At 38.6% G+C, this 10136-nt stretch overlaps 1 pseudogene; it reads right to left on the reverse strand.

The window, feature by feature from the left end:
- Nucleotides 1-7297: 7297 nt before the first annotated feature.
- LOC106088720 (aspartate--tRNA ligase, cytoplasmic-like) lies at nucleotides 7298-8635 on the reverse strand (annotated as a pseudogene).
- Between the last annotated feature and the right edge of the window lie 1501 nt (nucleotides 8636-10136).

Below are 10136 nucleotides of genomic sequence, written 5' to 3' on the forward strand. Positions count from 1 at the left end.
GTAGTTTAATCGGGAGATTGGTTATATGGTAGCTATATCAGGGTTTTGTGCAAAATTTCAAGCGCCTGGTTTTAGTCCTTCGAAATTTAGCGAGCTTTTGACAGACAGATGAGCAGACATAGCTAGATAGACTTAAAATGCCATGACGGTCAAGAATAAATATATTTTCCGGGGTCTTAGACGCATATTTCGAGGATTTGCAATTGGAATGACGAAATTAGTATCTCCCATCCTATTGTGAAGCGTATAAATAAAGGGTGATTTTTTTGAGGTTAGGATTTTCATGCATTAGTATTTGACAGATCACGTAGGATTTCAGACATGGTGTCAAAGAGAAAGATGCTCAGTATGCTTTGACATTTCATCATGAATAGACTTACTAACGAGTGTTCGGTTCGAAATGTGTTCAAATTTTGACAAATTTTGTTCAGCGATGAGGCTCATTTCTGGTTGAATGGCTACGTAAATAAGCAAAATTGCCGCATTTGGAGTGAAGAGCAACCAGAAGCCGTTCAAGAACTGCCCATGCATCCCGAAAAATGCACTGTTTGGTGTGGTTTGTAAGCTGGTGGAATCATTGGACCGTATTTTTTCAAAGATGCTGTTGGACGCAACGTTACGGTGAATGAACACATTTCGAACCGAACACTGATTTTGGTAATAAAATTCAATGATTTGCAAGCGTTGCTCGTTAGTAAGTCTATTCATGATGAAATGTCAAAGCATACTGAGCATCTTTCTCTTTGACACCATGTCTGAAATCCCACGTGATCTGTCAAATACTAATGCATGAAAATCCTAACCTCAAAAAAATCACCCTTTAGTAATATCGGAAAATAAAATTACCTAAGTACCGGTGTATGTTAACCGCGAAAGATGGGCAATGACATAGGAAATGCTCCAATGGCTCATCATCTTCCCCACACGCCCTACACATGCTACCACTTGCTTCACCGATTTTATAAAAGTGAGCTCGTAGTCCTACGAGTCCCGTTATGATACCAATACCTTCTTACTTCCTTTCAGTAATAGCCTCGTCTTCCCACGATCTGGATCCCCCATAGGATTTTCGCCCGTGTCCGTCGACCACGCCCTTAACTCGTACTGCGTCGACCCGAATGACTTCGGTTTAACCAAGTTTATTGACGGCAGTCCTCTGGCAACCCCTGCCAAATCTCTGCTCTTGTATTCCCCCTTACTCCGCTATGACCTGGCCCCCAAACGGTATGGATTGTGTAATTCTCGTTAATCGCTAGTCTTCTTTTTACATTCAAAGACTGTTCGTGACCTTACCGTCCTGGTTGTTATTGCCCTGATGGCCAATTTACTGTCCGTAAAGATGTTCACACTCGACGTCCTCTCGAGAACACCACACCACCTACCACATTCCGTATTCGCCTGCAGGATCGAATTTTGGACAGGCAGTCAAAACAGATCTCAGTCCCTGGGTTCTCAATGTAGACCCCCAGATCCACACTATCCTCTAGCTTTGATCCCTGTAGCATGATACTCCAGATGGCAATACCCAATTCCCATCTCGATTATACCACGATGATATGACCTGCTCATATCCCCTATTCCCCCATCGCCTTAAGTCTCATAGCTGCAGTTGCTGCCTCAATCTTAATCTGTATGTGAATGGGTCGGATGTCTAGAATAGTCTACAGTGTCCTAGTGGGCGTAGTCCGCATATCTCAGCCTATGCCAACAACAACGCCTGAAACACAGAGCATAGGCGTGCGTGTAAATTGAATATGGAATCTAGTGCAAAGAAAATTTTATTTTTGGCCAACCCTATTTCACTCTTCTGAATACACTAAAATCCAAAACGCCAGTAATCAGTAAAAATATAACTTACATTTTCAGGTTAAAGTAGTTGTTGCTCTAAATTTTTTTCATAATATTTATTTGGCTATTTTTTTTATAGAATAACAAAGTTTTAGTCCCTTTAGTTAGACGATTGAGTCTTAAAATCGACGCTGCGGAGTCGGAATCAAAGAATTTTTCTGGAGTTGGTGTCAGTTTTACGCATCGTATTCAACAAGCATATAATTCATACCACTATGAATTTCGTCCCGTGACATAATCAATCAAAATATTCGTATATTTCTAGAAGTCATCGAAAAAGTTACCTTATACAACAACAAATAGAGCAAATATAGGAAGATTTGATATAAGCAACAAAATTTTATACCCACCACCTTAGGTTGGGGGGAAGGTATATGTTTGTTTTTAACACTAAATACGCTTTTGTGACCCCATTAACTATTTATATAGGTCTGTTACGGGTTTCTTGCAAAACTTAATACATCAATGTTGGAATGTATACTTGAATCAAATTTCTATATATTAAGAGGAGCTTCGTGCGATATTAACTCATTAAAGAACAAGACTAAAAATAGAAAAAAAAAAAATCTTTTTCTTTTGCGAATTCGAAAACCGGATCATGTCTGATATTCTCGATTGTCTTTACATTCCGAGTTGATCTAGCAATGTAAAAAATCAAAAAAGCGGACGAACGAATAAAGATATTTGCTTTGAATTTTGCACAGAGACTTCTAATCGATAGAGATCGTTGGGGATTGCAAATGGGCAATATTGGTTCAGATTTGAATATAGCTCCCATACAATGTGGTGCTTCGGCTTGACTTCTTGAGCCCCAAGAATTAGCCCAATCGGATAATAATCGATTGGGCTGATATTTGCACGTAGTGTTCTATTATGACTTCTAACAGGAATGTCAAGTACGATCCGAATCGGTCGATAACATTATACACTTAGTGTTTTGTTATGCACACAAAAAATAATACGTTCGGGAAATTTTAACAACAAACCAAATACTTTTCTAACGAAGTTTTACTTTTTTTGTGATCGTGTAACGTTTCTTTTCAACATATCAAATGTTAACCATAAACGTAGCATTATTGAACGTAACTAACTTTGTTTATTGTAAACCCTTTTGAAGGTTCGTCTGCGGTAAAAGGACCTTCCTTTTGTTGTAAAATCAAAAACTCTTTAATTGTAAAAGTGCTTCGATAGCCGAAAACAATTATTCGTGTACCGGCCCAATAATTATTTTCTTGTGGTTAGCAAAATTACTCACTATATTGTGCAATTCTTTGTGCGTACACAGGAAAATAATCTCAAGCAGGCTCATGGGATTACGATTACTTACAATTGTGTGCTCGTCACTGGTATAGCCACATTCTCACACAAAACATTTTTTTCTTTTTTGTTTTGACTGAGCAAACAACAGTCGGTGTGTTGTAGCTCAATCGACTGCGGATGTTAAACTAGGAGAGTGACAAAAATCATTAGAGTAGCATACAAATGGCTGCCAGAAACAAAACAACACAAGAAGAGTTTCCATGGCATGTACATTGCTTCGTAATATTTACGCCATAGAGAAATATCCATCCCAAAGTGGGTATTTAAGTGTGCGAAAACAACCACTCCCATATGTAGTTATAACCACCACCATATTATGGGTATTCTAATCTAGTCATTCCGTTTGTAACACCTCGAAATATTGATTTTGGACCCCATAAAGTATATATATTCTTAATCGGCCCGACATTATGATTCGAACTAGCCATATCCGTCCGTCCGTCTGTCGAAATCACAATGGCACAGATACTTTACATTGATGTAGGTCGTTGGGGATTGCAAATGGGCCGTATCGGTTCACATTTGGATATAGCTCCCATGTAAACCGATCCCCCGATTTCGTCTAAAGAAGAAACTTAAATAAAATTTTTTCTAAACCAAAATTTCATCAAAATTTTTTATAATGACAAAAATTCAAATTTATAATATTCTACAAAGACAACGTTTTGCCGGATTTTTTTGAAGACCGCCTTAAAATTATTTTTTTTAGACGAAATTGTAATGAAATTCTTAGTAAAAACAAAATGTTAATGACATTTTTTCCAAAAAATTTTTAATGATATTATTCTAAAGACAACATTTTTAATTTTTTTTCGAAAGATTATATTTTAATTACTTTTTTTTTCAAAACACTAACTTTCACTGAAAAACTAATCTTGAGACTATTTTTAAAAAAGCAAAAATTTAATTTTGTATAAACTTTTTTAAAGTCTTTTTATTATGCTTATCTGTCGCAAACAACATTTTCATAAAACTTTTTCTATACACAAGTTTCAATAAATATTTTTAGAGCTAACAATTTAACCCAATAGGCTCGCGATAACACGAGGTTTTGTGATATTCGTCCGTTTAGGTACAAAAAAGTACAAAATGGTGACTTTTTACCCAGCGCGAACAGATGGGGCTAGAATTATGAAGGCTAAATTAAAGAGCGTCTCAAAAAAATTGCATTTGGTGACAAAAATTTCCCAAAATAGTAACGGAAGTGGCAAAATGGTACGTTTAATACTGCAATTGGTACTTTTTGGTACCTTGCTTGTTAGTTGAGCTAGAGCTTTGAAATTTTGGAATTTAGGCACACTATTGCCACTTAAATTGAATGCCAAAAGAGTTTTTGACCTTTGGACACTTAGGAACAAAAAATTAGACAAAAAGGTACGAAATATTTGATCTTTGCATATGGCTAACGGGTAGATCTAGAACTTCTAAATTTGGCTTAAACGAATGTTGTTGCGAAATAAAGGGGGTAGATAGAAAAAATATGACAAAGTAGTTATGGAAATGGAAGAAACGTACGTGTAGTACGGTATTTGGTACCATTTCATACCTTCTTTATGGATTGAACTAAAGCTCTGATATTTAACATGTAGATTCAACTAAGAAATATATGTTGGCTGATTAAATGATTTTTTAACAAATCGTTAATTTTGGTACCAAAAAGTACGAAATAGCTTATTTACTTCAACAGTGAAATTAAACAAGTAAAAGCGTGCTGAGTTCGGCGGGGCCGAATCTTATATACCCTCCACCATGGATCGCATTTGTCGACTTCTTTTTACGGCATTTCTTCTTAGGCAAAAAAGGATATAAGAGAAGATTTGCTCTGCCATTAGAGCGATATAAAGATATGGTCCGGTTAGCACCACAATTAAATTAAATGTTGGAGACCTGTGTAAAATGTCAGCCAATTCGAATAAGAATTGCGCCCTTTGGGGGCTCAAGAAGTAAAATAGAGAGATAGATTTATATGGGAGCTGTATCGGGCTATAGACCGATACAAACCATAATAAACTCGTATGTTGATGGTCATGAGAGAATCCGTCGTACAAAATTTCAGGCAAATCGGATAATAATTGCGACCTCTAGAGGCTCGAGAAGTCAAGATTCCAGATCGGTTTATATGGCAGCTATATCAGGTTATGAACCGATTTGAACCATACTTTGCACAGTTGTTGGATACCATAACAGAACACGTCGTGCAAAAATTCATTCAAATCGGATAAGAATTGCGCCCTCTACAGGCTCAAGAAATCAAGACCCAAGATCGGCTTATATGGCAGCTATATCAGGTTATGTACCGATTTTATTTGGTTTGGCGATTGAAGATTTGGAATTTTGGTACTAAAACGTACAACATGGCACCTTCTTTACGAATTGAGTTACAGCTCTGAAATTTGAAATACAGTAAAATCTAGGCACTATCTAACGAGCGACTAGAAGATTTTTTGCTATTCGTTCATTTTAGTACTAAAACGTACAAAGTTGTACTTTATTTACAGATAGGATGACTAGGAGATTGTTTTGAAATTTCTACATTTAGTACTAAAACGTACAAAATGGTACTTTATTTACGGATTGAGCTAAAGATCGCGAAATTGCGATACAGTAACACCTTGACAGTATTTATCGGCCGACTAGAGGTTTTATTTAATTCGAACATTTAGGCACTAAAACTTTTAAAATGTTCTTTCTTTACGGATAAGGCTAAAGCTAAGAATTTTGAGAAATGTTTTCGTTTGATTTTTGGGATATAAAAATATGCCCATTTTTGCCAAGACAATTTTCTCTCAAAACTTGGCTGGAAAAATTGTTGTAACTAGTTTTAATCATCTACTTTACGCCAATCCAAATTGCATTACGATACCTCGAGCTAGATTTTTTCTAAGCAGCTCTATTCTTCGGTATTTTTCGTCGTTAATGCGAAACTGGGCACACGGAGCAGCAGCAAGAGCAGTTGCCGTTGTCTACCGTTCAAAGCTACTAATACAACTTCCAAAAGATATTTGCACTGTGTTGGCAATCAGTGTAAAATTCGGCTCTATGACCAAATAGCTCCACAATTAAAAAAAATTGATGTATCTTCACCAATTTCACAGAAACAAGAATTTTGGCAGTTTTAGATTTCGAGAATTTCAGCTAAATTGGATAAAAATCGCGGCTTGTAATGGCTCAAGAAGTCAAATCGGGAGATCGGTTTATATAAGAGCTATATCAGGTTCAAGACTGATATAAACCGAACTTGGCACAGTTTTTGGAAGTCATAACAAAATATTTTGTACACAATTTCAGCCAAATCGGATGAAATTGACTCTTCCAGGGGCTCAAGAAGTCAAATCGGGAGATCGGTTTATATGGGAGCTATATCAGGCTTTTGACCGATTTGGACCGTATTGGCACAGTTGTTGGAAGTCAAAACAGAACACCATGTGCAGAATTTCAGCCAAATTGGACATAAATTGCTACTTCCAGGGGCACAAGAAGTCAAATCGGGAGATCGGTTTGTATGGAAGCTATATCTAAATCTGAACCGATATGGTCCATTTGCAATCCACGACCTACATCAATACTAAGTATCTGTGCAAAATTTGAAGCGGCTAGTTTTTCGCGTGCGACCGCTATCATGATTTCGACAGACGGACGGACGGACATGGCTAGTTCGACTCAGAATGTCGAAACGATCAGGAATCTATATACGTTGTGGGGTTCTAGATCAATATTTCGAGGTGTTACAAACGGAACAACTAAATTAGTATACCTCTATCCGATGGTGGTGGGTATACAAATATACGATTTTATTGATTGAAAAATAATTATAGAGTTCCAAATGGTATCCAATTTAGCTCTTTTTCTTTTTTTGGGCTGATAGTATAAATCAGCCTTGTGGTATTATCCGAAATTATTTTGTGTTCGTATAGAAAAGTCGTGGTGATTTATTGTCAAACAACGTAAATATAATAAAATTTAAGATAAAAGTTTCGCATATAACATTTAAGTAAATCAATGTATAGAGAATCAAATATTTAAAACTAGAAACAAAGTAAATTGAAACTTAGAAAACTGGGCCTCTACTAAAGCTTCTAGCTTGTTTATCCAATGTATGTATGTAATAATGCGTTTTATTTGAAATGGCTTAAGGCGTCAATCTCTTGGGATCACGGGGGAACAATGGCCAAGTCCCAAATACAACATGACTACACGATCCACGCCAATGCCACCGCTAGCATGAGGGGGACAGCCACTACGGAAGGATTCAATGTAGACTACGATTTTAGTGACACCAATTCCATGGTGTTTGCCTTTTCTGTGTGGAATTCTGGGTCGTGTGTACGCTGGGCCCCCGACAATATTTCGTCGCCTCTAATATATGAGATTATTGGGATCGGGCATGGTATAGAACGGCCGAATAGCCAAGGGTAATTTATACAAAATATAAAAGTATCATATTTGGCCTTAAGAATACAAACCAATAGCTTTTCATTAGGCGTTGAGAGATCCTCCTCGCCATCGCCAGTCTCAACACCTGCTTCCCTAAGCGTGGCTACACCTTCAGAAAATGTAGAATGAGAGTAGGCTCCAAGTATTTAAATAGTTCCACTTTGTGTTGTTGTCCAACAGCTTCAATTTCGCTATTGTAGCGATCATGCAATCCCTTGAAAATATCGGTAAATGTATTACCAATAGTGTGTAACACTTCATGGTAGTGATATTTGAAAGACATCTCCAAATCAAGGCCAACAAATTCGGTTAAATGCCTATGAGTGTTGGAATCATCGGCACGAAATACAGCACTCACCGTAAATATTTTTTTGTCAAAGTCAGCAGCAATGGCCATTTGTTTGTACAGTTGAGGGGATTGTGCCAAGAAAGGAGAATCTTTGAAAGAGATGACTGTGAAGACATTGGCACCTCCCTCACTGGCGGCGAATATGATTTTCGGTGTACGGATTTCTGTGTCGGTAAGTATGTCACGGAATAAACGACAAATACCGACTTCCATACGGAAGATTGCTTGATTGGCTACCGTTCTTAAATCAAAAACACGATTGTCCAAACGTGTGTCTTAATTAATAATTAATAATAATAGTAAGACCCTCAGGATTGTCAGGACGTTATGCATATTCGATTTGCAAAGGCAGTTGGGCCTTGGCTTGTGACACCACAAACAATTGTTTAATGGACAGCTCAAGATTATACTCTGTACATGGCCGATTTTGCTGGGAATACTCACGGCCTCAGCTTCAATATAGATAATGCTTTCCTTGTTCAAATTTCCTGCAAATTTTACCATTTGTTTCGAAACATTGTTGTCACAAAACTTGCCATACCGGGCTTGGGTGTAAATACCACCCCTTGCCTTCTGCCATGATTTCGGAGTACATGCAAGTCCCAAGCACTCTGGAAAAATATTTGGCAAGGTAGGGCGCCAAATAGCCTGACTCCTTCTGTAGTAGCGCCGGAAAAATTCCATCAGGTCCGGGTGACTTAAATGGTTTGAAGCTCATAAAGGTTTCCTTGACCTTTCCCATTGTTGCGAATCTCCCCGGTCTACCAGGGTTTTTCTTGGGCTGATTTCCTTTCTCGAAGAGGAAAACTATCTTCGAAAGACTTCACTAGAGCAGTCGTCATCCTGTTAACATTGTCGTCAATGTCTTCTTTGCTTGTACAATTTAAATTATCTTGCCCAAGTCTTCTTCAAAGTAGTCTTCCGAATTTTGGCCAGTTGGTTTTCAACTTATTACGGAAGATAATCGGATTCGGCGTTGGTCGTGCAGATAAAGTGATACCAGGTTTGCTCCACCGTTACCCTATCTCATCACGTTGCGTCCGACGTTGACAACTCTGGTGAAAATATGTAATTTTAATTTTTATGACAAATAACGCAGGTCCAAAAACTTTGTACTTAGTCGTCGATAGCTTCGAATGAAGGCAATATGAATCTTGCCCTTGCTAATTTTCTGCATCAGGAGTAGGTAGGTCTTATCGTTGATTCCCTGTGCGTAAGGCGGCATTGAGTTAACTGTCACTGCACTGCCTGATGTTTCAGCATTAGGATCTTTATCCATTCTAGTCTTCTTAGTTTCGAGAAATTCGTTGATGGTTCCGTCGTCGGGTCCCTGTTCGTTAGGCTGTGTTGGGTCTCTCACCCCTCCACTACCTGATGTTTTAGTATTAGACTCTTTGCTTATCCTTGTCTTCCCAATAATAAGCGAGTCGATAATTGTCTCGTAGTCGGCCCCCTGTCCGTTACGCTGTAATGAATGTCCCTTCACTGCACCGCATGATGACACAATATGGGGATATTTGCCGATCCTTCCTCCCTATCTTGAAAAAGACGGTCATGGCCCCGTAGTAGGCCACGTCTTTAGTCATAGCCAAACTTATCACGGAGACTTGATCAATGCCCACCACAAGAAGAATTCCTTCCGCTTTCTCCTCCCTTTGGAAAAACTCCCATTTTCCACGACTTGGTTTTGCTTGTTTAAGACTTCCATTATGTGTTGCGTCGTGATTTCGCCGCTCACATCCTTGAATAAGATAGTCGCCTTTGTGAGCTGTGGGATGTTCATCCAAATGCCTTACCTAGGACTGACGACATGGTGGAATCCTACCGGATGCACTGCCGATATCGATGACTGCGTAAGTCATCTCATCTTTGTTGGGCTTTCTTGCCACTCCGGCATAAGAGGGCGGGTCCTTACCTCTCTCAGCGACCATCTTCCCCTTCCGTGGTGGCTGTGACATCCTTTATGGTCACAGTCCTCCATGACTCAGACTTGGGGACCGTGCGCGCTTCCTTCGTTGCTGTTCCGACTTTGTCTCCCTCCGCAGGATTCAGTCTATAGTCTCCATTGCGGAGGTGCTGACTTGAAAGCGGTGAGCTCTTATTTTTCTTCAGAATTTTAGCAGTGTTATTCTATTCGGGAGATCTGTTTCTCTTTCCAGCTTCCGTAGAAGTGCCTGGAATGTCA

The sequence above is a fragment of the Stomoxys calcitrans genome, chromosome 3, assembly GCF_963082655.1.
Source record: "Stomoxys calcitrans chromosome 3, idStoCalc2.1, whole genome shotgun sequence".
Lineage (NCBI taxonomy): Eukaryota > Metazoa > Arthropoda > Insecta > Diptera > Muscidae > Stomoxys > Stomoxys calcitrans.